Source organism: Bufo gargarizans, chromosome 5 (assembly GCF_014858855.1).
Source record: "Bufo gargarizans isolate SCDJY-AF-19 chromosome 5, ASM1485885v1, whole genome shotgun sequence".
NCBI classification, from domain to species: Eukaryota; Metazoa; Chordata; class Amphibia; order Anura; family Bufonidae; genus Bufo; species Bufo gargarizans.
In genome coordinates this window covers 417,738,243-417,764,603 of record NC_058084.1, presented here as the reverse complement: position 1 = coordinate 417,764,603, position 26,361 = coordinate 417,738,243, and the positions used below count along the sequence as shown (strand labels likewise).

At 46.4% G+C, this 26,361-nt stretch overlaps 1 protein-coding gene across 1 annotated transcript in view; it reads right to left on the bottom strand.

Annotated features, from left to right (window-relative positions):
- Positions 1 to 24,009, bottom strand: part of DNAJB6 (DnaJ heat shock protein family (Hsp40) member B6) — a 103,679-nt gene extending 79,670 nt beyond the window's left edge. The window contains exon 1 of the mRNA XM_044293329.1: positions 23,895 to 24,009. The gene's annotated coding sequence lies outside the window, so the exon portion shown is untranslated. The remainder of the gene's footprint in view (positions 1 to 23,894) is intronic.
- Positions 24,010 to 26,361: the final 2,352 nt, after the last annotated feature.

The window sequence follows — 26,361 nt, the reverse complement described above, 5'->3', positions numbered from 1 at the left end:
CTTTCCTATAGTGTGCAAGCACAACCACCACTGCTGGATTAGAGGGTGGTTGTAACGAGCAGTGTATAATGTGATAAAAAAAAATTTAAGTAATGAACCAAGCCAGCAAAGTAGGCAATATGGACAAATCACAACATTAGTAAGGCAGACCGATAAACCATCGGTGACAGAGCCATGTACATATCTATACACACTTAGGCCTCATGCACACACAAGTATTTTCAGTTAGCATTTTTATGGATCAAATGCGGACTCATTCATTTCTACGGGGCTGCAAAAAATGTTGACCACACACAAGTGTTATGTGTGTGCTGTCCGGATCCATTTATCATGTAGAAAGTTAATACAAGGCACTTACTAATGTGTAGTGATTGTCCATATTGCTTCCTTTGCTGGCTTCCTTTTTCCATCACATTATACACTGCTCGTTTCCATAGTTACAACCACCCTGTAATCCAGCAGTGGTGGCTGTGCTTGCACACTATGGGAAAAAAGTGCCAGCCTCTGGTGGCCAGGACCATGGGAGCTCACGTAGGCTGGTGCTTTTGTCTATAGTGTACAAGCACAGCCATGCTGAGGACTGCAGGGTGGTCGTGACCATGGAAACTTTCTCTGCATAATAAATGCCATTTGCTGAAGTGGCAAAACCCCTTTAAAAGGGATTCTGTCATCAGATTTGAGGCCTATAACCTAAACATATGGCGAGGTCCCTACTAATACCCTGAATCCTAAAGTGACCTTATCAAATGCGTCTATGGCTCTATCATATAAAATAGGTTTATATAACCTGTCACTCACGTCCCAAATGTGTCCAAGGGGAAGTCTCATAATGCAGGGTGCCCGGCTGCCGCCATCTCCTTTTGGTGCGACTCGGCACCGCCTGCCCACCCTCAACTCTGCACCGCCCCTGAAATAGTCTGCTCTCCTCAGCCAGATCCTGCTCACTAGGTATAACCTGATGCGCCCATGCGGACTCCGGGCAGCAGCCTCATTGAGCGAAGTGCGCGAATGCGCCAGCCGGCGCACTTAGCTCAAACCTGCCTTGACTGCCCTATTGCAGCCACCCTCTCACAGCCGCACGGGATCTGGCTGAGGGAGCGGACGATTTTGGAGGCGGTGCCGAGTTGAGGGAGGCGGAGCTGAGGTGAGGAAGGCAGCTCTATAGAAAGGGAGGGTGGCGCTGGGCACCAAAATGAGATGGCTGTAGCCAGGCACCCTACATTATGAGACGTCCCCTTGGACACATTTGGGACGTGAGTGACAGGTTATATAAACCCGTTTTATATGATAATAGAGCCACAGGTGCATTTAAAGAGGACCTTTCACCTGGAAAAACAGTGAACTAAGAATCATGCCATATACAGCGGCGCCCAGGGATCTCACTGCACTTATCCCTGGGCGCGGCTCCGTTCTCCCGTTATGTCCTCCGGTATGTTTGGGGACTTGGTTATAGTAGGCGGAGACTTGGGACACTGTTATAGTGGGCGGAGACTGCCCTTGTTCTGCTGGGCATCTCCTCCTAGGCTGTAGCGCTGTCCAATCGCAGCGCAGAGCTCACAGCCTGGGTTTTTTTTTCTTCCCCAGGCTGTGAGCTGCGATTGGCCAGCGCTACAGCCTAGGAGGAGGAGGAGGAGACGCCCAGGAGAACAAGGGCAGTCTCCTCCTACTATAACCAAGTCCCCGACATAACGGGAGAACGGAGCGGCGCCCAGGGATAATAGTAAGTGCAGTGAGATCCCTGGGCGCAGCTGTATATGGCATGATACTTAGTTCACCATGTTTTTCCAGGTGAAAGGTCCTCTTTAATAAGGTCACTTTAGGATTCAGGGTATTAGTAGGGACCTAGCCATATGTTTAGGTTATAGGCCTATAATCTGATGACAGAATCCCTTTAAGGATGTCCTGATGCTTGAGTCTGGGCGTTCTGTGCAGGGCTCAGAGCAGGCACCGCCTTACCCCACATTGCCACGCTGCTGCCACCTTTTCCCAGTCGGAAGAGTTCTCAGCAGCGCAGTAACGGGGAGGTGGCGCCACCATCTTAGAGCATGACTAAAGTAGCACGTTGCCTCTTCTTGTAGATAGCGATATGGAGCATGCTGGTATAACCTGGGTATCTCCTGTAGTATAAAGGTGACGCCCAAGTTATGGTCATTCATATTACTAGATACAAGATGTATAGAACTTATACCAGCTGTACATATATAACTATATACAGCCAGATTATACCAGCATGCTCCATATCACTAGATACAAGAAGATGTATAACTTATACCGGCTGTACATATAATTATATTATGTCTTGTGTTATTTAACAGTACGTTATCAGCCTTATGGTTTCCTTCAACAGGCAATGAATGTAGCTACACCTAACTGGCATAGTTACTTTTCTACAGTCAACGACCCTTTGAAGAAAGCCATAAGGCTGATGTGTCCCTCAGCAAAAAAAAAAAAGTTTGACACTCCTGCCTTAGGCTCCATTCCCACGTCCGCAAAATGGGTCCGCATCCTTTCCGCAATTTTGCGGAAAGGGTGCGGACCCATTCATTCTCTATGGGGACGGAATGTGCTGTCCGCATCCACATTTGCGGATCCGCATCCGTGCTTCCGTTTCCGCAAAAAAATAGAACGTCCTATTCTTGTCCGCAATTGCGGACAAGAACAGGCATATTCTATTATGTCGGCAATGTGCGGTCCGCAAAATGCGGAACGCACATTGCCGCTTTCCGTGTTTTGCGGATCCGTGTCTCCGCAAAACACATTGCGGACGTGTGACTGGAGCCTTACAGTCACTGATGATTTAGACAATGAATTAACAGCACCTGTGAAAATAAGAAACCTTATATTTCTTAAGTGGAGAAAGGAATTTTCTTCTTATATCAGCTAAATCTCTGCCCTACAAAAAAAATACCATCATATTTGATTGAAATAGTATTAACATCTCAAAATTTACAGTATATTCACAGGCTATAAAATGTCTAATAGGTAGCCATTTTCTGGAACGCTCCCCACCACCGGTCAGCATGAGGTGGGAGTTCCCTGTTGTATCATATTCTAATGAATAAAGGCCTTTTTCTTCTTATTTCAGTGCATTTAAAAGCAAATAAAACCACTGTAACCCGATACAAGAGTCATACACCCTTCCACCTGAACCCTACTTCTTTGGCTTTGCTCACACTTTGTTCTAGGGTCAGGATTTTGTTTCTTGCAGCACCCTACAGTCGGCATCTACAGCAAGGTCTTCTCACATTCCCCCAGAAGACAGACGGCGCTCCTGTCCTTTCATCAGCAGTCCCAGTTTCCTAGTACACAATGGCTCTCACCTTTCTTGGAGATACAGTAGTCGTCCCCCCCCCCCCCCACACTCACACGTTGTGACTTCTGCTGAAAGCTTCCGATTCCTGCTTTGAACTATGTGAAAGGAGCATAGAACATTGTCACGGTTGGAAAGGCTGCCGAGTACTGCCCGGCAAGTGGTCTGCGACCTCCTGTGCAGGAACGGTCAGCCCGGCTCTATGCATTCAGCAGGTGGTGGAAACACCTGGCCAAGAATGCACGTAGGGCTGGGGTCTCTAATATGGTCAATAGCTTCAAATCTGGCTGCATGCTGCGCTATTCTTCCTGTCAGCTGTCAGAATCTGCAACAAAGGCTCCAAGGCAGAGGTGAATGGAGCCTAAATGGCCTATTTTAATTCATTAGAGTAGGAATTTATAGCGGCAGTAACATTAATAGAGGCTGTGTAACTGGTTTGAAAGCAAAGCTTTTTAATTACCACAATGGAGTCATACCTACAAGACACTGAAGCACTAACCCTTATATTCCCATAGATCACACAGGCCAATCATACAGATCTCTTGCACCCATGTAATCATGAATCTAATCTAGGTGCGGCGTCTCATTTTAGGTTTTCCCATGTACAAGGGTGTCTGCTCTTCCATCTAGGCATCAAAGACTACAAGATCGGTGTCGCAAGTCAACTCATCCTCTGGGCATCATGGAGTATATGATGCAAGTCTGCAGATGATAACGATTACATGACTGTGTCTTGGATAATTAACACACACAAAGCTTTTAAAGGCTTCCAGAATTGAGCAGACTGATGCAACAATGAAAAACTAATTGTAATCTAGATCTGTACTATACATTAGAAGAACTAAACAGGCCCAAAGGGTTACTCCAGTCAGACATGTAGAAGAATCCACAACTAATCGCCAGAGCGGGGGCTGCGCATGTGCATCACTGCTCTATTCATTCCCCCTGGATGTGGCATGAGATGGGGGTAAACAGGTCTCAGTATTATGTGGATAGGTCATACATGTGTTTGTAAGAATACCCATGTTTGTAAGAATACCCATTTAAAGCTCACTTAGCACAGAAATCTTGTTTCCCTTAGGCTCCATCTTTGTGAGATGGAAACATATCAGCTGAGACTGTATATTACCTGACCAATACGTGCCATCAGGCTTAGCCACTGTGCCTTGAACACTGATTGAGCATTTTGCTGATCTGTCGAGTCATACTGGAGGTTTTTCTAAGATTAGGTCATTAATAAGGGTTCTTTCCCTCTACATAATCATTTTTTGAACTATATGAAGCACCTCCCTTCACACAGGACACCGGCCGTGTGCATTCCGCATCACGGATGCAGACCCATTCACTTGAATGGCTCTGCAAATCCAGAGATGTGGTGCAGAACGGAGTGCTTTCGTGGGGTTCCGTGCTTCAGTGCAATAAAAAGATAGAATATGTCCTATCTTTTTGCGGAAAAGACGGTTCGCAGATGCGCATGCAGCTGTGGACCATGGTCAGTGCCCATGCAAATTGCGGTCCGCAGCACACGTTCGTGTGCAAGAGGCCCAAGAGTATTAAAAGGGTTTTTCCAAGATTTTAATACTGATGGCCTATCCTCTGGATAGGTCATTAGTAAAAAAAAAAACTCCTTTAAGATTACTTGCTGCATCAATGTTAATAGGCTCTGCATTCAGATACAAGAAGCTATTCATGAAAACGTCTTAGCCGATGACTTTCAGGGAATTCAAAACTTGGAGTTGGGCCGATCATGTGGCAGGATGCCTTATTACCGGGTTTTTAATGCTTCTGATCTTTGGTGCACACAATAAATCCCCAGAGAAAAATACCTTGTGTTACGGTGCTTCACTAATGAAGGTTCTCCAAATCGTTTTAGGAGATAGAGTATTGCCTGAAGATTAAGTGAACGTCACCAGCAAAGACAAATGTTTGATGAACAGCTGCCTATATCTGAATGAGAAGCATATTTACATTGAAGACGCTTGTACTCCTAAAAATCTCTTAAAGGGAACCTGTCACCGGGATTTTGGGTATAGATCTGAGGACATGGGTTGCTAGATGGCCGCTAGCACATCCGCAATACCCAGTCCTCATAGCTCTGTGTGCTTTTATTGTTTAAAAATAACGATTTGATAGATATGCAAATTAACCTGAGATGAGTCCTGTACATGAGATGAGTCAGGGACACTACTCATCCCTGGTTCATTTGCATATGTATCAAATCAGTTTTTTTACACAATAAAAGCACACAGAGCTATGGGGATTGGGTATTGCGGATGTTCTAGCGGCCATCTAGCAACCAATGTCCTCAGCTCTATACCCCAAATCCCGGTGACAGGTTCCCTTTAAAGCATACCAGAGTTTCAAAAATAAAAATAAAAGTTAGCAAAATGGCTGTAATTCTTTGTAAAATCATATCTGTGAGGGAACAGTTGTGTTTCGGCTTCCCTAATGTTTTTTTCAGCCATATGATTCCCCGTTTCACCTGCACAGCTAGATGCATTTCACCCAGATGCAGGGGGGGGGGGGGGGGGGGGCTCCCTTCTGCCAGCACTGTACTGCTGTGACATCCTTTCCCTTAATTCACACCATGTTTGGATTAGCTCTGAGACGGCCCCACTTTCTCTCAGCCATCTTCTGAGTCTGTTACCAGGGACAGATCTTGTTTTGACAGCAGGCAGTGGACTGCAACTTAGGTGGAAGTGAGACCCCTAGTGGCCATGACTTTGCAGCTTTTTCAGGTGGATGCAGGCAGATTTTTTAAAAGTGACTTTGAAATTTGCCAATTACCCCATTCTTTATTAAATGAAATTATACAACAGTGACTCTTTAAGCCTTATGTACACATCAGCAATTTTTGTTGTCGATAAGTGTGGCCATGCCAAATTAAGGCATATGTCCTATTCTTGTCTATATTGCAGACAGGACTAGCCCTTTCTATCGATAGGAGCAAGAAAAATACAGAATGCCATGGAGGCTATACATTTTTGCAGACCAAAATATGGACATGGCTGTGTGCATGAGGCCTTATCCTGAAAAAGATGTTCTACTGCTATAGGTTCTACTGCTATAGGGAAATGTATTCTATTAATTCTGACTTTAGGGAAGACAACCTATTTCTGGATTAGGCCTCATTAACACATTAGTGTCAAGATCTGGCACAAGACAGTGTTTTATCACTGACAAAGTTTCTGAAGGGTCTGTGTTTGGTCCCTCCATGTGTCAACCGTATTAGAGGGGTTATTCGACCCCTGAAATCCCCCAGCATCACACACAATGTACTTATCTGGCTCCTCGGTACCCGCGTCGCTTCTCCCTGTGCACGGATGAAAACATACAGGGGGGAGGTTGTGTGTCTGTTAGCCAATGGCATCGCAGGTGAAGGTAGGGAGGCTCATTCCTGTCGCGGCCTGCTACTGTCTGCCCCCGACGCATGAATCCACGCACATGGAGAAGCAGCAGCGGTCATGCTGGCTTCAGTAAATACACTGTGTGTGAGGGGCTCGGAGGGGGATTTCAGAGGTTGGATAACAGCTTTAAGAAATCAGACATCCCCTTTAACTTTTTTCTTTACATTCCTTTTCAAAGTTTTTCAATATATAATAAAAATTTTAATCACCTCTCCATTTCCCATTTAAAAAAAATATATATATAAAAAATTAATCATGGGCATCGCCATCAGAATGCAGCAGACTTGCAGAAAACAGCAGACTTGCCATTTTTTGTTTGCTTCCCCCCAAAATATTTAATGAAAAGTTCATTTACAAAAAAAAATAAAAAATCTGACAGGAAAGGGTTAAGATGGGATAATACCAGGTAATGACATACAGAACAGAAGGGTAACCTATCTTTCACAGATGGTAAACACCATTGCTCCAAACCCTCCCAAGCATGGAGCCAGATTCCTAGAAAGCTCAGATGGGGGGGGGGGGGGCTTCCTACTTCTCAGTGACGAAAACAAACTGAAACTTGGGCTTTGTGTGCAAATTTCTTTACCAGTCATAATCTCATAGCGTGTTAGGTTCTAGAAGTTTACTTCTAGAGCATGAAGCAAGACAACATAACCGTACCTATAACGCACAACACACCCAAGAAAGCCAGAAGATTCAGCACGCTGACACGGCATGGAGAGGCGTCCGTCTCCTCCCAGCGTCACTTGTTTGTATTGGAGCAGTCACAGATGTGAGCGCTGATCCTGGACAGCAGAGGCTAAAAGACTGCAGCAGCCTATAAAAGGCAGTTTATAACTTTACTCTAAATCTGCCCATACACGACATCACGGCTGACCGCTATCTTCACTCGCTCCCCCATTAACATGCCTGTCATTTCCATGGTGGAGTAGAGCTATCTGGTGGGAAAAGAAGTAGTGCAACCACCGTGTCCCTAGACAGGCGACCAGTCAGGCTGGCTATGGGCAGCTTTCAGCTGCTTAAAGGGGTTGTCTCACTTCAGCAAATAGAATTTATCATGTAGAGAAATTTAATACAAGGCACTTACTATTGATTGTCCATATTGCTTCCTTTGCTGTCTGGATTCATTTTTCCATTACATTATACACTGCTCTGGCTGTGCTGCACGGGCATTAGTAGGGCTACTTTCACACTAGCGTTTTTCTTTTCTGGTATTGAGTTCCGTCCTAGGGGCTCAATACTGGGGGGGGGGGGGGGGGAATTATCAGTTTTATCCTAATGCATTCTGAATGGAGAGCAATCTGTTCAGGAAGCATCAGTTCAGTCCCTTTTACGTTTTTTGGAAGGAGAAAATACCACAGCATGCTGCAATTTTATTTCCGGCCAAAAATACTGAACACTTGCCGGAATGCCGGATTCGGCATTAATTTACATTGAAGTGCATTAGTGCCGGATTCGGCATTAAGTGTTCCGGCAAAACAGATCCAGCTTTTCAGTCTGCGCATGTGCAGACCTTCAAAAATGCAAAAGAAAATTAAATACCAGATCCATTTTTACAGATGACACTGGAGAGACTGATCCGTATCCATTTGACAAATGCCATCAGTTTGCGTCCGGATTGACGGATCCGGCAGGCAGTTCCAGTGACGGAACTGCCTGCCGGATTCCTCTGCCACAAGTATGAAAGTACCCTAAGCACAGCTAAAGCTTGCCATCAGCCAGGGTGTCCCTTTCATTTTCCATACAGACTTGTACGTTATCAGTAGCTATGAGCAACTCCTCCACTTTCTGGCCATACACATTAAATAGCCGTTGGGTTCGGTCTAGTGTGCATGTGTTGTCAGAGCGCTGCAGCCATGCACTTCTGGTGGTGGGTTATCTCCTAGGGCAGACATCAGAAACCTTTGGCACTCCAGCTGTTCCAAAACTACAATTCAATTCCCAGCTTTCTTCATTAATTTCCATGAGAGGAGCATAGCAAGTATGCATGCTGGGAGTTGTAGTTTCACAAAAGATGGTATGCCGGAGGTTGCCTACGCCTGTCCTAGAAGAACAAAAGGATCAGGTGATAATATTCAGTCCGCCTGATCTTTCTCTCCCTCCATGTAATCTGTTAGGGATTGGGATTTTGGGAATTGGGACCTCCTCATACACAGACTTTCAGAGGGGTCTAGCCGACAATACACTAATGTTTATGGGGCCTTTACTGCATTTCCTCCATTGTCTGGGATTCCAGCTCTAGCAGAGGCAGCTGATGGCAGTGATAAGACAGGGATCACGGCTGCTATGTCAAGTATTTTGCCAATGGTATATATTAATTACAGCAGTTCACATAACTACATAGAAGAGGAGGGCAGCGACCATTAAGCTGGCGTGCAGCAGGGACTTCCACTGAACAGTGGCGAGGTACAGATTGCTAAAAACAAAACAATGAAAGATTACTGCTGTTCTGAAACTAGCTATAAACCCCTCCTTACCAGTGATAAGGGCCATCTGCTTGTCCCCCAATGCACCCTGTGACGGGAGACAGCAGACTGCAGCCCCCCCACCATCACCACAGGAAAGAGCTTGTCATGTAACACACAACATACAGGAACCCAGAACACTGGCCACACGTAAATCACATAGCGTGAAGATACAGGAGCAGCCCTGGACACAAATTGTAGAAAAACTCCCAATGAGGCCGCCATCATCATCCGAGGGAGAAAGCAAATTGATCAGCACACCACGTGGACACCAAATATACCCAAGCTTTCCTTTTACCCAAGTTATGCTCTTTGCCAAAGAAATCACTTGTTGCAGACAGTTCTGGTGGGCAAACCTAGGATTATTTTCACAAAAGCTAAGAAAATGGAGGCAAAAAAGGTGACAAAAACTAAAACCATCCAAACACACTTTTAGGGTCCATTCACACATCCGTTTTTTCTTTCCTGATCTGTTCCTTTTTTGCGGAACAGATCAGGACCCATTCATTTTCAATGGGTCCTGGAAAAAAAATAAAAAAATAAATAGACAATGTGTGCTGTCCGTTTCAGTTGTTCCGTTCCGCATGTCCGATTAAATATCAAACTTGTCCTATTCTTTTCCGCAAAAAAATCGGATCCTGGTACAATACAAAGTCAATGGTTCCGCAAAAAACGGATGACATTCGTATGTCATCCGTTTTATGCGGAATCCGTTCCTGGAAATTAAATCCTGCCCAAAGAAATCACTTATTCACTTTTTTTTTTTCAAAGAAATCCAAACAACTTTATTTGCTTTGTGAAATTTATACATGTTTCCGTTTTTTGCGGAACCGCAAAAAACGGATGACATACGGAAACATTTTCAGGAACAACGGATACGCAAAAAACTGACCGAAATTCGGGATATAGAAAAATACTGACGTGTGAATGTAGCCTTAAGGGGGTTGTCCAGCAGATAAAATATTCCTAGAACAGGGACAAAATCTGTTATAAACAAAACAATAAATAAACACAAACAATACTCCCCTCAGTGATCGCCTGCTGCTCCTCCGATACTTCCCGGGTCCCACTCTAGTCCGTACTGTCTCCCAACACACAGGACCCTCTATACGAATCACAGGAAGGAGGGTCTCTGCTATGTCCAGTTATCGGCTGAGGGGGTAATTTCTATTTTTTTACCCATTTGGCCACTTTTCTAAGAATTTCCGTTAGAAAACGTCTGATAGATTAGGTCTGTTCACAGATATATACACATTTGGCTTTATTTTATACCAAATAGTCCAATTCAGATATTAACCTGTCAGATGCCAAAAGGAGCCAGGGGAATATAACCAGTAACTACTGTAGTGTTGTGGCAGACCAAGGGTCAGTCATGTGAGGATCGATACCACATGTTCAGGTGAATGATGTCAACGGAGGAAAATGACAGGGGGTCAGCGGATAGTTGAAAACTCTGCCAGGATCCCAAAAAGGGAGTGACATGATTGGTTTACAAATGTTCCGACAATCACTTCTGATTGGGACACAAATACTTCTAATTGGTCAGAACTGAATCCATTCATTGATTTGTTAGCATTCTATATTCTACTAATGTGTTAATAGCCAAGACCTTATCTAAAACACACATACCGTATGCTAACTTCTATAGTTTAGCTTATCTCTGTCATCTTATGGCGCACACAGAAATTAAACACAAAGGGCCAGATTTATCATTACTCTGAGGCCCCTTTCACACAAGCGAGTTTTCCGCACGGGTGCAATGCGTGACATGAACGCATTGCACCCGCACTGAATCCGGACCCATTAATTTCTATGGGGCTGTGCACACGAGCTGCGATTTTCACGCATCACTTGTGCGCAGCATGCTCTAAATTCTGTGTTTTTTCACGCAACGCAGGCCCCATAGAAGTAAATGGGGCTGCGTGAAAATTGCAAGCAAGTGCAGATGCGGTGCGATTTTCACGCACGGTTGCTAGGAGACTATCAGGATGGGGACCCGATCATTATTATTTTCCCTTATAACAGTTATAAGGGAAAATAGCATTATTAATACAGAATGCATAGTAAAATAGGACTGGAGGGGATCTCTATCTCCTTAATCCACAGCCCGGCTTCTCTTCTGTCTTCATCTTTGCTGTGCACAGGAAAAGGACCTTTGATGACGTCACTGCGATCATCACATGGTCTGTCACATGATCCATCACCATGGTAAAAGATCATGTGATGGACAAGTGATGGAGCGCAGTGACGTCAAAGGTCTTTTCCTGTGCACAGCAAAGAAGACAGAAGAGAAGCCGGGCGATCAAGTGGATTAAGGTGAGTTATATTATTTTTTTAACCCCTCCAGCCCTATTGTACTATGCATTCTGTATTCAGAATGCTATTATTTTTCCTTATAACCATGTTATAAGGAAAAATAATAAAATCTACACAACACCTAACCCAAACCTGAGCTTCTGTGAAGAAGTCCGGGTCTGGGTACCAAACATGCCGATTTTTCTCACGCGCGTGCAAAACACATTACAATGTTTTGCACCCGCGCAGAAAAAACGCAAACTTGGAACGCAACCGCAGTGAAAACTGACTTGTTTTCGTGTCAAAGAATCGCACCATTTTCCCCTGAACACATCCGGCCCCAATCATCGCACGTCTCTACGAAAAAGTCGCATGTTCTTTTAAAAAGTTGCATAAGATAAGCATGATCCTCACTGGAGTGATTTTGTGACTTTTTTAATTGTCGCAATAGTAAATCTGTCTAGAGATTCATTTACATAAGAAAACCTGCCCACTTTCAGAAAACTGGCGAACATAGTGCAGAGCCAATAAAAGTGGCAAAATTTTGCGCAGTTTAAGTGATTGCGCAAAAATTTGCGACTTTCACTCCATTATTCTGACTTGAGCTAATGATAAATCTGGCCCAAAGTCTCTTTATAAAATCCAGTTTTCCTTAAAGGGCTTCTGTCACCCCCCATTGTGCAATTTTCATTAGCTGACATTAGCAATCATACATGTCCTACTTTGTCTGTGGCTTATTTCTTGTAAAAATCATTTTTTATCATATGCAAATTTCTTGACTATCAGCAAGTTGGGCGTGTACTTTCTGGTAGCCGCCTTATCTGCCGCGTCTAGACATGCCCCATCTCCTCTTGATAGACAGGGCCAGCGAGCGCTCTCCTCCTCCCGCTGACCCCGTCTGCTGCTGAATTCCCACGCCTGTGCCGTTACTCGATCGGCGAAGGACGCACGCTTGCCAGCCCCTTCCTCAGTGCGCCGATTACATCACACTACACCCAGAAGAGAAGACTGCCGATTATCGCTGATGCCGGCAGTCTTGTCCTCCGGGTGTAGTGTGACGTAATCTGCGCAGGCGCACTGAGGAAGGAGCTGGCAAGCGCACGTCCATTCAGCAGCAGACTATGGTGACGGATGTATACAGTAAACAGGACGAAAACGTTATGTGAATCCAACCTAATAGGGCCTTTATCATCAAACTGTCATTGTGAGAGACGCATAAAAAAAAAATAAAAAAAAAATAAAAACACACACACACACACACACACACACACACACACACACACAAAGCGGTACTCCTATTATTCAGGTGATTAAACTCACCATAAGGCCCCATTCAGACAAACATATGGTTGTCATGCCCACAAATAATGGTCCGCAATACATGGACACTGGCGGACTGAATTCAGGGCTGCAGTGCCAACCCATTGACTTGAAGGGGTCCAAGATCCGCAAGATATGTGTAAAACTTGTCTGTGTAACAAACACTGCAGACAGGAGACACAGCTTAAAGAGGAGCCGTCACCTCTCCTGACAAGTCTGTTTTAATAGCTCCATGCATTCCCCATGTAATAATTCTGGAGCATCCATTCTTATGGCTCTGTTGTGCCATTCTTTTATTATTTCTACTAGAAGTTATGAATGAATTGCTAGCAGTCTGCAGTAAGGGTACAGAGGGGAGGTAACCAGTTAGGGGGGTACCTGCACAGACGGACTATCCAATCAGTGCTGCCATTTTCAGACACTGCAGGGACACCCCCGCCCCCCAAACTGGTTAACTCCCCTCTGTGCCCTTACTGCAGACTGCTAGCAATGCATTCATAACTTCTAGTAGAAATAATAAAGGAACGGTACAACAGCCATAAGAATAGATGCTCCAGAATTGTTATTACATGGGGAATGCACGAAGCTATTAAAATAGGCATGTCAGGAGCGGTGACAGCTCCTCTTTAAAGAGTTTGTCATGGCGGTTAAATGGCAGAGATGAGGAAAGAAGGTTTACATCACAGTAGAGGTCACTGGATGTAAGAAGTATGTGGTGCTGTATTCTCTATGTATTGTAGTGCTGGCAGGCAGTACAGCTGGCTCACTACCATGACCCATGTCTCACCTCAATTATTTTCTTTTTACTATGCATGGTTATATTAAAATGCATATTATATACATTTAAAATTTGTCAACTACAAATTTAATTTGGCTCCTCAATATTACAGTTTAGGAGCCAATGGCCCCTACGTATTTTTTTTTGTCTGGAGCACTGAGATTTATCAAAACTGGCGCAAAGGAAAGCTCTTTTGGAAAATGAAAGGTGGTTGCTATGGGCAACTATGCCAGCTTTCCTTTACACCAGTTTTGATAAATCTCCCCCAATGCCTTTTCACGCATTCCTCCCTGGTGAAGAGGACTGTATCCCACCTTCACACATCATAGACACGCTGCAGAACTGCATACAGAAAATCTGCAGTGCTGTACTGTACCAGCAAACAGTTTTTAGCAGGTCTCATCCACATACCACAGAAAGAAAAAAATAATCTGCACCATGGCAGCTATGCTGTAGCTTTCCATAGCAGATGCTAAGAGTGAAATGTGACTCACATCTGCAGCAATACTGAAACAAAACCCTGCACACATCATTAGTGGCAATGGGCAGTGCGCCCCCCAGTATTGATCATTGGTGGCAGGGGGCCCCTCCCCCCCACATCATTGGTGGCAGCATTTCTCTGTGCGCATGATAGAATATGGTGACAATTGGAAAAACAAGAAGATACCAATGACATAAGCAAAAACTATAGAAGTTAGGGCTCTTTCACACTTGCGTTGTCCGGATCCGGCGTGTACTCAATTTGCCGGAATTACACGCCGGATCCGGAAAAACGCAAGTGAACTGAAAGCATTTGAAGACGGATCCGTCTTCAAAATGTGTTCAGTGTTACTATGGCAGCCAGGACGCTATTAAAGTCCTGGTTGCCATAGTAGTAGTGGGGAGCGGCATACTTACAGTCCGTGCGGCTCCCGGGGCGCTCCGGAATGACGTCAGAGCGCCCCATGCGCATAGATTACTTGCCATGCAATCACGTCATCCATGCGCGTGGGGCGCCCTGACGTCACTCTGGAGCACCCTGGGAGCCGCACGGATGGTAAGTATGCTGCTCCCCCGCTACCCACTACACTTTACCAATGGCTGTCAGGACTTTAGCATCCCGGCAGCCATGGTAACCATTCAGAAAAAGCTAAACGTCAGATCCGGCAATGCGCCGAAACGACGTTTAGCTTAAGGCCGGATCCGGATTAATGCCTTTTAATGCATTAATTCCGGATCCGGCCTTGCGGCAAGTGTTCAGGATTTTTGGCCGGAGCAAAAAGCGCAGCATACTGCGGTATTTTCTCCGGCCAAAAAACGTTCCGGTCCGGAACTGAAGACATCCTGATGCATCCTGAACGGATTTCTCTCCATTCAGAATGCATTAGGATAAAACTGATCAGGATTCTTCCGGCATAGAGCGACGGAACTCTATGCCGGAAGAAAAGAACGCAGGTGTGAAAGAGCCCTAAGCAGTGTGTGTTAAGATAAGTGTATGTACATACTACTAACCAAATATGCATTTCTTGCCAAAACCTAACTTAGCAGTTAACACGTTATTGGGAAGAGGAAAACGTATAAAATATTAACCAATCAATAGATGGATTCAGTTCTGACCAATCAGAAGTATTATTTATTTGTGTACCAATCAAAAGCCATTATTGAAATATCTGTAAACCAATCATGTTTTACTTTGAGAGGTTAATCCCTTTTGGAACTGTGTATAAATGAAAGGCCCAGGACACTCCCACTTTGGGTTCCTGGCGGAGTTTTGACACTGATCTCTGTCATTTTCCTCCGTCAAAGTCATTCACCTGAACACGAGGCAACGATCATGTGACTGACCCTTGGTCTGCCACAACAGTTGCTATAAAGCAACTAATCACTGCAATTTATTTTTAGAGCAGTTTTGGAGAGACGACTACTTAGGCCTCATGCACACGACCATTGTGCCATTTTTTTTTTCGCAGACCCATTGACTTTCAATAGGTCAGTGGAAAAAAAATAAAAAATAAAATGCACCGTTTTGCAGCCGCATCCGTGATCCGTGTTTCCTGCCCGTCAAAAAAATAGGACCTGTCCTATTTTTTTGACGGAGAACGGTTCACGGACCCATTCAAGTCAATGGGTCCATGAAAGAACACGGATGCACACAAGATTGGCATCCGCAGGCTACTTTCACACAGACGGATCCGCAGATCCGTCTGCATAAAAGCTTTTTCACAGCCGAGTTTTCACTTCGTGAAAATTCAGATCCGACAGTATATTCTAACACAGAGGCGTTCCCATAGTGATGGGGACGCTTCTTACCAGTAGAAGGAGCGCCCGGCCGGTCACAGACATCGCAGCTCGCATGCAAGTATAATGCTTCTAAAAATTGCTAAGTAACCATGGCAACCAGGACTGCAGTCGCATCCTGGTTGCCATGGTTACCAATTGGAGCCCCAGCGATTAAACTGGGACTCCGATCGGTACTCTCCGCTGCCACCAATGATAGGGGGGAGATTTTAAATAGGAGGGGGAGGGAGGGGCCACCAATGTGTTAACTACAGGGGAGGGAGGGGGGGGGGGGCGGCCGCACTGGCCACCAGAGAGTTAAATACAGGGGGGGGGGGGGGTCTGCCCCCTGCTGCCTAGCAGCACCTGCCAGACAGCAGGGGGCAGTCATGTACACGGTTCTTTTAGCATATTCTAACTTGAAGCGTCCCCATTACCATGGGAACGCCTCTGTGTTAGAATATACTGTCGAATCTGAGTTTTACGTTCTAACACAAATCCGATTGTATATTCTAACAGTGGCGTTCCCATGGTGATGGGGACTCTTCAAGTTAAAATATACCATCGGATTGGAGAAAACTCCGATCCGATGGTATAAAAGGGACTCCTGACTTTACATTGAAAGTCAATGGGGGACGGATCCGTTTGCAAGTGCACCATATTGTGTCAACGTCAAACGGATCCGTCCCCATTGACTTGCATTGTAATTCAGGACGGATCCGTTTGGCTCCGCACGGCCAGACGGACACCAAAACGACTTTTTTCATGTCCGTGGATCCTCCAAAAATCAAGGAAGATCCACGGACGAAAAAAAAAGGTCACAGACCTACGGACCATGTTTTTGCGAACCTTAAAAAAAAACAAAAAACAGTCGTGTGCATGAGGCCTAAGGCAGTGATCAGGAATTTTGCTCAGCTATACCCGACAGACCCAATGAGGTAAATGGCAGTAACACACGTGACCAGCATTCAATAGGGAGAACACAGGATCACTGTTCTCGTGATTAGTGGAAGTCTCAGTGCCTGGGCACCCACAGACTACAGTCCTGTGTCCTATGTATTGTTCTTTCGAAAACCCCTTTAGGGGTATTGCGGGATTTTAATATTGATGAGTATCATCAATATCAGATAGGAGGGGGCTCTGGCAACCCTGCTGATCAGCTGGTTGAAGAGAAGGCCGCTCACTGTGCCAGCGCAGCCTTCTCTTAACTGAACCTCCTGACGAAGCTTATGTGAAACGCGCGTCAAGCTGTTTGAACCCCCTGCTCCACGCTCCTTCAAACAGGTCTCCAGGTTGGTTATTTCCTTGATTTATGTTTTGGTGAAGTGTATGGACACTTCCTCTTCTGTCCTGTAGTGACTGAGGAGTGGAGGCAGCTTTAAGTAGGGTTTGAACCCCCCCCCCCCCCCCACTGCAGTGTGGGGTCCTCCGCCTAGTTACTGGATTATAGAGATTGGTAACCCCTGTATAAGTTATATGTATTTTCAACTCTCATGGAGAGGGTTTTACATTTAGTGCAGCATTAGTGGAGATGATTCCATAATCTGATGTGATTTTTGTATGATATTTATGTCATCATAAAATAACTATTTCATATTATTTCAGCCTCTTGTTCTACCTGTTGGGGGTTTGTGTGTAGGTTTTTCGGTTTGATTGCAGCTGGCTTTAATTTTTTTGAGACTTCATTTGTTTTGGTTTTCGTTCTCTTAATTGTTTACCTGCTTGCCGTTGACATTGCAGCAGCGAGCAGGTGTACCGTAACTACTAGGCCGTCCCATTCACTTCGACAGCAAGCAGGTAAGCAATGAAAGGACGGTTGTGCTCACACAGAGGGGGCGCAGGGTGTCGGACCCCCACCAATCTGATATTGATGACCTATTCTGAGGATGGGACATAAATATTAAAAATCCCAGAAAACCCCTTTAAGGCTGTATTAGACAGGCAGACAAGCATTCGTAGTAACTAGTTAGCGATGATATGGCAGTGTAATACTGCCGTCGATTACCCAAAAAACGAGCAAATACTTGTTCAACAGGCAATCCAAATCTTTCAACAGGTGTAAAAATTATTGTTTGCACAATCTGCTGCCAGCAAACCATGATTCAGTATAAGGAAGAGTAATGGCATAGTGATACTGCCTTCCTATACTGTGGAGGAGACCGCAGCATGAGCAGACGATTGTCAGGAATGCTTCCCTCCGACAATATCCTGCCTGATCTGGCCGTCTAATACAGCTTTAGGTTAGGGTCACACTTGACTGATTAATTGCGAATGTTCTGGTATGTTTTGTTGCTGAAATGCTGCTTAGATTCTCATTTTTCATTCTTTGCACTGAAAGCGTGAAATCCGCGGTATAAATCGACATGCTGCAGATTTCAATCGCCCACCACAAGTCAATTTCGGCTGCAGATTTGTTCTGCCACGTGTGCTGAAAACTCATTCACTTCTCATCAAGGCTTGGGTGTCACTTAAGCCTCATGCACATCAGCACGTTTGCAGTCTGCATCTGATGTACCTGCATTTTGCGGATTGAATGTGGACCCAGTCATTCCAATGGGACGGCACAGCGTGCACTGGTCTGTTCTTTAAGGCCTCATGCACACGGCTGTGCCGTTTTTTGCAGTCCGCAAAAAAAACGGAAGCCACAAACAGAATCCGCAAAACACTGAAGCGGAATGCTGTCCGCATCTTTTGCGGCCCCATTGAAGTGAATGAGTCCACATCTGAGGCGCCAAAACGGCGGCTCAGATGCAGACCCAAACAGTCGTGTGCATGAGTCATAAGTCTGCAAAAAAAAATATAGAACATGTTGTCTTCTCAATTTGGCAGACAAGTATAGGACATTTCTACAAGAGTTAAAAAAAAAAAAAATTATAAAAAATTCGGCTTGCACAGCCAGGATCAGCGTTTTGCAGATCTGCAGTTTGTGAACCACAAGACACTACAGGTGCATGAGGGCTTACGTGAAAAGGCATCCTATGACATCCAAGGGCAACATCTGCATGGAGTTTGTATGTTCTCCCCTTGTTTGTATGGGTTTCCTCCCACACTCCAAAGACATACTGATAGGGAACTTAGATTGTGAGCCTCATTGGGGACAGAGTGATGCTAATGTCTGTAAAGGGCTGCGGAATATAGTAGCGCTATATAAGTGCATAAAATAAATAAATGACACGACCCATATACTGTTAGCGCTTTAGAAAAATCTGAATTTGAGGCCAAGCTAAGGCTACTTTCACACTAGCGTTCGGGTTTCCGTTCGTGAGCTCCGTTTGAAGGAGCTCACGAGCGGACCCGAACGCAGCCGTCCAGCCCTGATGCAGTCTGAATGGAGGCGGATCCGCTCAGACTGCATCAGTCTGGCGGCGTTCAGCCTCCGCTCCGCTCGCCTCCGCACGGACAGGCGGACAGCTGAACGCTGCTTGCAGCGTTCGGGTGTCCGCCTGGCCGTTCGGAGGCGTGCGGATCCGTCCAGACTTTCAATGTAAGTCAATGGGGACGGATCCGTTTGAAGATGCCACAATGTGGCTCAATCTTCAAGCGGATCCGTCCCCCATTGACTTTACATTGAAAGTCTGGACGGATCCGTCCCAGGCTATTTTCACACTTAGCTTTTTTTAGCTAATATAATGCAGACGGATCCGTTATTATGGGCGGATCCGTTCAGAACGGATCCGCCCGAACGCTAGTGTGAAAGTAGCCTAACATTACGGACACCCGTGGAGAACTGTCAATTGCCTAGAAGAAATGTTGCAGGGCAGCATCATACACATTACTGAAGACTCATGAAAATAGTCTATGGCTACCTGCACACCGCTGCGGCCGCCTTGCAGAAATTCCACACCAAAAACCGCATGTGTTACTTGCGTTTTTTGGTGCAGATTTGATAGGTTTTTGCCGCAGATCTCATCCTTGCATTGAAAAGGGCGAAATCTGCACAAAAGAATCAACGTGCTGCGGCTCTCAAAATCTGTATGACAGGCCAATTTCCACATGGAACGAAGAAGTGAAGTGTACATGAGATTTGGCTAATCTCAAACCCATCGCTGGCATTGTATAACTGTGTTCTTACACCGCACGCGACACCTGGAAAATTTACCGTACTAAAAGGGGTAAGAGAGGAGTGAAACCTACTCCCGTCAAGGACTGGCGTAGTTTTCACTCCTGGCGCATAGACGACCGGAGACGCACCTAATTACGAGGCCTGCTGCAGCACGGCGAAAGGCCGCCGGACTAAAATTACTGCATGTCAGGCTTTTCAGTCCGGCGCATATCGCCGTGCACCACCCCAGTCCCCATTATAGTCAATGGGGACGGAGCGGCGGTCCGGCGAAATAGCCGCAGGACGGATCCGACATGGTGAACAGCCTGTCGGATCCGTCCTGCCGCAAGTGTGAAAGTAGCCTAAGCCCGCCATCATGTGTCACCTGGAAATGAGATGACCTGTGTCGAGGGAATCCGGAAAGCATCATAAATCATATGTCATCATAAATCATATGTCATCATAAATCATATGTCATCATAAATCATATGTCATCATAAATCATATGTCATCATATCTTGTCAGTCTATGTACTTCCGGAGACTGCGTACATTGCATCTCTAGAGAAATAAACAGTCTAGCAGGGACAGGAGAGGCGGCGGTCTGAATAGGCAGCATGGTGGCTCAGTGGTTAGCATGTGGTCTTAGGTTCGAATCTGACCAAGGACAACGTTTGCGTAAAGTTTATATGTTCTTCCCATGTTTGCATGGGTTTTCACCGGTTTCCTCCCACACTCCAAAGACATACTGATCGGGACCTTAGATCGTGAGCCCCACTGCGGACAGTGTGACGATTATGTCTGTAAAGCGCTGTGGAATAGGTCAGCGCTATATAAGAGCTAAAAAAAAATAATATATAATAGGCGAGTACATGTTATTTTATTTGTAGCCGCCCCCAGCCAACATTTCTGCCCTTGAAATAGGAGATACAGGCAAAGCTCACTACAGACAACACCCATAGACACAGGGACCCTTCCCCTACTGCTGGCTCCAAAAATCAAACAAGCACTTCACCCGTCTGCCAACATGGGTCCCTTTCCAGAAACATTTACAACCCCATAAAAGAAGGACAGACAACACTGCACAGTCCAGGGAGGGGACAATACGACTAAGGCTACTTTCACACTAGCGTTCGATCGGATCCGATCATAATAATGCAGACGGAGGCTCCGTTCAGTACGGATCCGTCTGCATTATTTTAGCATAAAAACAGCTAAGTGTGAAAATAGCCTTGTACGGATCCGTCCAGACTTTCAATGTAAAGTCAATGGGGGACGGATCCGCCTGAAGATTGAGCCATATTGTGGCATCTTCAAACGGATCCGTCCCCATTGACTTACATTGTAAGTCTGGACGGATCCGCACGCCTCTGCACGGCCAGGCGGACACCCGAACGCTGCAAGCAGCGTTCAGCTGTCCGCCTGTCCGTGCGGAGGCGAGCGGAGCGGAGGCTGAACGCCGCCAGACTGATGCAGTCTGAGCGGATCCGCTCCATTCAGACTGCATCAGGGCTGGACGGCTGCGTTCGGGTCCGCTCGTGAGCCCCTTCAAACGGAGCTCACGAGCAGACAGCCGAACGCTAGTGTGAAAGTAGCCTAATGGTACTTTCACACTAGCGTTCGGGTGTCCGCTTGTGAGCTCCGTTTGAAGGCTCTCACGAGCGGACCCGAACGCTTCCGTCCAGCACTAATGCATTCTGAGTGGACGCGGATCCGCTCAGAATGCACCAGTCTGGCAGCGTTCAGCCTTCGCTCCGCAGGCGGACACTTGAACGCTGCTTGCAGCGCTTGGGTGTCCGCCTGGCCGTGCGGATCCGTCCAGACTTACAATGTAAGTCAATGGGGACGGATCCGTTTGAAGATGACACACTATGGCTCAATCTTCAAACGGATCCGTCCCCCATTGACTTTACATTGAAAGTCTGGACGGATCCGTCTAAGGCTATTTTCACACTTAGGGCCCTTTCACACCTGCGTTATAGTCTTCCGGCATAGAGTTCCGTCGTCGGGGCTCTATGCCGGAAGAATACTGATCAGGATTATCCTAATGCATTCTGAATGGACAGTCCGTCCTTCAGGATGCATCAGGATGTCTTCCGTTCCGGAACGGAACGTTTTTTGGCCGCAGCAAATAGCGCAGCATGCTGCGTTTTGCTCCGGCCAAAAATCCGGAACACTTGCCGCAAGGCCGGATCCGGAATGAATGCCCATTGAAAGGCATTGATCCGGATCCGGCCTTAAGCTAAACGTCGTTTCGGCGCATTGCCGGATGCGACGTTTAGCTTTTTCTCAATGGTTACCATGGCTGCCGGGACGCTAAAGTCCTGGCAGCCATGGTAAAGTGTAGTGGGGAGCGGGGAGCAGCATACTTACCATCCGTGCGGCTCCCGGGGCGCTCCAGAGTGACGTCAGGGCGCCCCAAGCGCATGGATGACGTGATCGCATGGATCACATGATCCATGCGCATGGGGCGCTCTGACGTCATTCTGGAGCGCCCCGGGAGCCGCACGGACTGTAAGTATACCGCTCCCCCCTCCTACTATGGCAACCAGGACTTTAATAGCGTCCTGGGTGCCATAGTAACACTGAAAGCATTTTGAAGACGGATCCGTCTTCAAATGCTTTCAGTACACTTGCGTTTTTCCGGATCCGGCGTGTAATTCCGGCAAGTGGAGTACACGCCGGATCCGGACAACGCAAGTGTGAAAGAGGCCTTAGAAATATTTTAACAATATAATGCAGACGGATCCGTACTGAACAGAGCCACCGTCTGCATTATATGAGCGGATCCGTCTGAGACGGATCCGCTCTGAACGCAAGTGTGAAAGTAGCCTAAGACAACCCAAAATGTTAGACTCCCACAGGGGGAAAAAAAAAAAAGGGTCATGTGAATAGCCATGCAGTCCATAGGAGGGGTCACTGTGGTGGGCAGTGTTGTCTTCTAGTCAGGGGTACGGTGAGCGCTCTCCTGGCTGCCTCTTGTGATCATTCACCACGTGCCAGGAAAGCCCCTGACGCATCCATTAAACCAGGGGTGCACAACCTGCAGTTGGCCCATGTGGGGCCCTCGATACCATTCTATGCGGCCCCCACCCATCTGGTAAAAGGCAGGTCTGTGTTGTGTGGCAGCTCACTTCATTTTTTCGTATTCTCTCATTTATGGCCTATGCCGTGTGTTCGATGCGTCACACGGTATTTCAGTGGTAATACCCCTTTTATTTTAGTTTTACTTTCGGTCCTTGGGATTAGTGTAGTCTGACAGTGTAGCCCCCAATAGGTTATGTGCCCCTGTGTGAATAGACCCAAATGCATCCAGCATGACATATCTATCTCCAGATGGTGTTTTACCCGCAAGGAAAATAAATAAATAAAAAATGCAGAAAAACACCAGACAAACCACTAAAAACATAAAACCTGCTGGATGCTGCCAGAAGAACAGCCCCTTTTGGTGTTCGTCGGTGTAATGAGATCTATGGGTCGGTTTCTGAGGGGCTGGGAAATTCCGCACAGCTCAGGGTAGTCAGGAAAGACACAGTCTGAACAGAGCCCTATGAGAAGGCCATGTAAACATTTCTCATGCTATTAACAGATAAACTGGACAATTCCTTTAAGGGCATCATTTGCGCATATTTTATCCATAAATAGTGAAATTAATCGATACGAGATATTTCCATGCATAGCGGCGGAGGACACAATGGACGCGGGGCAGGAGCCTGGTACAAGCTGCTGTCCGGCAGACAGAAGCGGTCACCAGCCAATGGGAGCAGAGCGACACAATGATGACAACTACCTGGACATGCTGGGACTTGTAGTACTACACCACCTGACCTGCAACCAGCTGCGTACTAGCCGCAGTCTGCAGCCGCCATGACAGCAGCGGGGTGAGGGGCGCACAGCGGGCAGGACGTCTCCCGTCCCTGCATTGTCCGCCCCGGGGCCTTTCCCGTCACATCCCACGGCCGAGGAGCGGAGCCGCCGCCGGTTTACAGCTCACGGCCCCATCCTCCCCTCATCCCCCTCACCTCTGCCCGTAGATATCGCCTCACACTCGGCTCGCCGGTCGCTGCTGCTTCAGACGCAGTTATCAACCCAGGACCGGAAGTGTGCGTTACTAACGCGAGGCTTGGGAGAACGTCACTTCCGGTCTCTTGTCTGAAGGGACAAAGACACAGGAATTTTCTGGAAAGGTCTACAGGGGGCGCTGTGACCTCAGGGGCTTATTTAGCTAGAGCTGCACTTCACTTGCGCGACAATTTGTGTAGCAGGAGACTGTCGCGACATACAGGTTCTGCTATGTGTCACAGCTACAGCAGGGGAGGATAGTAGAGGGACCCTTCCTATAGAGGACAGTGCACATGGCTGGGTATAGAACGCCCTGGATGCGGACACGTTATAGTGGATGGGCCAATTCACATGTCCAGTTTTCCATACAGACCGTTGGTTGGTACAAAGGAAATTCCAGTCTTTGCCCATGTGGGACAATTCTCATGCATGACGTGCCCGATTAAAGGGGCGTTCCAGGCTACGGACCTGGATAACCTATTTTTAGGATAGTTCATTAACCCCTTAAGGACGAGGCTCATTTTCACCTTAAGGACCAGGCCATTTTTTGCAAATCTGACCAGTGTCACTTTAAGTGCTCAGACCTTTAAAACGCTTTGACTTAGGCTACTTTCACACTTGCGTTCTGAGCGGATCCGTCTGCATTATAATGTTAAAAAATTTCTAAGTGTGAACGGATCCGTCCCCATTGACTTACATTGTAAGTCTGGACGGATCCGCACGGCCAGGCGGACACCCGAACGCTGCAAGCAGCGTTCGGGTGTCCGCCTGCGGAGCGGAGGCTGAACGCTGCCAGACTGATGCATTCTGAGCGGATCCGCGTCCACTCAGAATGCATTAGGGCCGTACGGATGCGTTCGGGTCCGCTTGTGAGCCCCTTCAAACGGAGCTCACAAGCGGACACCCGAACGCTAGTGTGAAAGTAGCCTTACCCAGGCCGTTCTGAGATTGTTTTTTCATCACATATTGTACTTCATGACACTGCTAAAATTGGGTCCAAAAAGTTAATTTTTTTGCACAAAAAAATAAAATTTTTACCAAACATTTTGAAAAATTCACAAATTTCAAAGTTTCAGTTTCTCTACTTCTGTAATACCTAGTAATACCCCCAAAAATTGTGATGACTTTACATTCCCCATATGTCTACTTCATGTTTGTAGCATTTTGAGAATGATATTTTATTTTTTGGGGATGTTACAAGGCTTAGGGTACTTTCACACTTGCGGCAGGACGGATCCGACAGGCTGTTCACCATGTCGGATCCGTCCTGCGGCTATTTCGCCGTGCCCGCGGACCGCCGCTCCGTCCCCATTGACTATAATGGGGACGGGGACGGAGCTCCGGCGCAGCACGGCGGTGCACGGAGAAAGGCCGCCGGACTAAAATTACTGCATGTCAGGCTTTTTAGTCCGGCGGCTTTCTCCGTGCACCGCCGTGCTGCGCCGGAGCTCCGCCCCCGTCCCCATTATAGTCAATGGGGACGGAGCGGCGGTCCGCGGGCACGGCGAAATAGCCGCAGGACGGATCCGACATGGTGAACAGCCTGTCGGATCCGTCCTGCCGCAAGTGTGAAACTAGCCTTAGAAGTTTAGAAGCAAATTTTGAAATTTTTCAGAAATCTTCAAAATCCCACTTTTTATGGACCAGTTCAGGTTTGAAGTCATATTGTGAGGCTTAGATAATAGAAACCTCCCAAAAATGACCCCATTCTAGAAACTACACCCCTCAAGGTATTCAAAACTGTTTTTTCAAACTTTATTAACCCTTTAGGTGTTCCACAAGAGTTAATGGCAGATGGAGAAACAATTTTGAAATTTCTATTTTTAAATTTTTTTTCCAATATAATCAATTTTTTCCAGGAGTAAAACAAGGGTTAACTGCCAAACAACACTCAAAATGGGTTACCCTGATTCTGTAGTTTGCAGAAACACCCCATATGTGGTCGTAAACTACTGTTTGGCCGAACGGTAGCACATAGAAGGAGGGGAACGCCATATGGGTTTTGGAAGGCAGATTTTGCAGGACTGGTTTTGTTTATACCATGTCCCATTTAAAGCCCCTCCTGGCACCCCTAGAATAGAAATTTCAAAAAAGTGACTCCATCTAAGAAAGTACACCCCTCAAGGTATTCAAAACTGGGTTTACAAACTTTGTTAACCCTTTAGGTGTTCCACAAGAGTTAATGGCAGATGGAGAAACAATTTAGAAATTTATATTTTTTGGAAAATTTTCCAATATAATCAATTTTTTCCAGGAGTAAAACAAGGGTTAACTGCCAAACAACACTCAAAATGGGTTGCCCTGATTCTGTAGTTTGCAGAAACACCCCATATGTGGTCGCAAACTGCTGTTTGGCTAAACGGCAGGACATAGAAGAAGGGGAACACCATATGGGTTTTGGAAGGCAGATTTTGCTGGACTGGTTTA